We start from the raw sequence: 2,739 nt of genomic DNA, 5'->3' as shown, positions 1-2,739 counted from the left end.
TGAATTGATGTTTATGACCAACGGTGACAATGGTCAGGTGTGACGTGGAATTTCAATTCCGCGGGATGTTATCATCTTGGCGGTGAGAATAGGGAGATAAATCCTAAGTGGGGGAGTTTTTACTATCGCCCGAGAAAAACTCCAGTGGTGTTATGTATAGGGAAATGTCGGAGCGTACCGTGCTAAGCCTCAATAGGTATTCGGAGTTCCTGACGAGGAAGAGTGACGGGTTGCTAATGTCGACTCGAGATCGTGCTTTACGATTGTGAGTTACAACTCGAGAATGTTATGCGTGAAGATTGTGATGATGGGATCGAAGGAAGTGTAAGACTTCCTATGTAAGTTGGTCGTGTAGTACCAATGTGAGGTATGAGACCAAATGTGAAGTTTGAGATCCCGGAATGAGAGAATGAATTTGTCGTTGCGGGTGCTCCCGTAGTGAAAAATCTGGGTTGTCGTGAAACCCGGACAGTATAATTGAATGAGAACAAGTTCGATATCGTGACGAATATCGTATTTTCCCTGTCGGGAAACGCAATCGTGGAGATTGTCAGTGGATTATTCCACTTTATGGACGAATGTGAGGCGGAGAGTGTCGATTCTGATTGTCTCACATCGAGACACGCGGATGTTGTTTGTTTGCGAGAGTGTGTTCCCTAGTAATGTGACTGTTAGTTGCATTGAAATGTCGAGACCATCTTTAACGGACGGTCTAGGTAGGAAGGTCCACCCGGCGTGGTGAATATTTTTGTAGATCGTGTGGCGAATTGCGAAATTTTGTGATGATAATTCGCCTTGACGGGATTCTAGTATATGATTAGTCTCCATGATAGTACTAGGAAGCCGTCTGGTGTGGTTGTGTCGTAGGGTTTAGAGGAGGAACCCTCGTCGAGTGTTGATGTTTTGCTCAGCACATGGTATATTATTGTCGTCCTGGATTAATCCAGTGACGTATAGTCGTGTGTGGATCGATCGGCGGGAAAGTGGTGCTTCTTAAGTGTTATTGCGGGGTTATTAAAAATTTTTCGTTGAAGGAATGATCCGGTGTAGAGCCGGAGGGAGTTTGGTTCTTGGCCTAAAGAATATTCAGGAATGATCGGTCGAGTAGTACGGTTATGAACCGAATGAGTACGAAATTTTAAGGAAGCATGAATCCTTCTCGATTTGGATTAATGTAAGACTTGGTTCGCGGCGTAGTGAATTTAGAAGATCGCATAGGGCGATACAGTTATGGATGACGCTTGTTGCGTGTTGCAGCCGTGAGAACTTGAAGGAAAATGTGGTATTTTTCGTATTTCCTAAATGGAAATTATGGACTTTGAGTGTATAAGATATCGTTTATTGCGGTAGTGCACACTAGTGATCATTAGCGTGTGGTGGGATCTTAGAATTCACGGATGATGTTATGGATGACGGGCTTGGTTATGTTTCGTAAGATCGTGAGGCGTGACGACAATGTTTGTCGGCAAATTGTTCTACTCTTAGGGCGATTGTGAAGTGTATGGTATGAGTTTGGATACTCGGCGTAGGAGCAACGGTTACGGTTGTTTCGACTCGTGGGTTAATTACCCAATATTATTGTATTATGATGCATTAGTGCACGAAGCGAGAGTGCGGATGCAAGTACTACTTGTGTGACTCCGCATTGGAAGCGGAGATGTTCGAGGTAGAACTGCTTAACTTCTATTATAGGTGCGGATCACGAGGACGTGATCCAATTTAAGTGGGGGAGAGTTGTAACACCCGTTTTTCAGTTACACGTTATTTCGAGCGTCATTCGAAATACGAGGCATGTAAGTGTATATTTGGATCCCAAATAAAGTTGGATTTGATGTTCTAAAACCTTACCATTGGATAGTAAATCTCATTACGTTTCCAACGATATTTGATTCGTCGAAAACGGAGTTACGGTTTGAAAGTTACGACCAAAACAAGTTCAGTTTCAGACTCAGTTCATTGGGACTCCGTCCAGACTTTAAGACGCCGTCCTGAAATGAAGGTAAGGACGCCGTCCAAGCTTTTTGGACGCCATCCAGAAGGCCTGACGGGCCATCAGCTCTATTTTACTCAAATTAAAAGGGGTATTTGGGTCTCTTCACTTGGGGTCGGTTTGGGATCATCAAAAATGATCTAGAACTCCATTTGGAGCTCATTTTCACCCATACAAACACTCCCATCTTATTTAGAGAGAGGGTGAGCTTAGAGAGAGGAAGCTTCGATCGGTGAAGAAGAAGAGCGGTTTGGGTCGGGTCGCGAGAGTTAAAGTTGTTCCTTTCATTCACGGCTACATTTTGGTAGTATTGGTACCTTGCTCGAAGCATACGGAAGTGCTAAATCACCACCGACGTGATAAGGTGAGTGGAATAATTATGCATGTATGTATATAGTGTATTTATTTGTGAATGTTATGGTATGAACCACGAGCCGGTAGTACCATAGCATGTATGTGACGAGTGTGAACCACGAGCCGGTAGCACTATAAAATAAGATGTGAACCACGAGCCGGTAGCATCGAGTGTGAACCACGAGCCGGTAGCACTATAAACTAAGATGTGAACCACGAGCCGGTAGCATCGAGTGTGAACCACGAGTCGGTAGCACTATAAAATGAAGTGTGAACCACGAGCCGGTAGCACTATAAAAGAGTATGACTCGAATGCGTATGGTGTGAACCACGAGCCGGTAGCACCATAGCGTTATGGTTAACCATATGGTATTGTGTATGTGTTGTAGTGTAGC

This window comes from Rutidosis leptorrhynchoides, chromosome 1 (assembly GCF_046630445.1).
Source record: "Rutidosis leptorrhynchoides isolate AG116_Rl617_1_P2 chromosome 1, CSIRO_AGI_Rlap_v1, whole genome shotgun sequence".
Taxonomy (NCBI): Eukaryota; Viridiplantae; Streptophyta; class Magnoliopsida; order Asterales; family Asteraceae; genus Rutidosis; species Rutidosis leptorrhynchoides.
The sequence above is the reverse complement of the archived record's forward strand: the minus strand, read 5'-3'. Positions refer to the sequence as shown.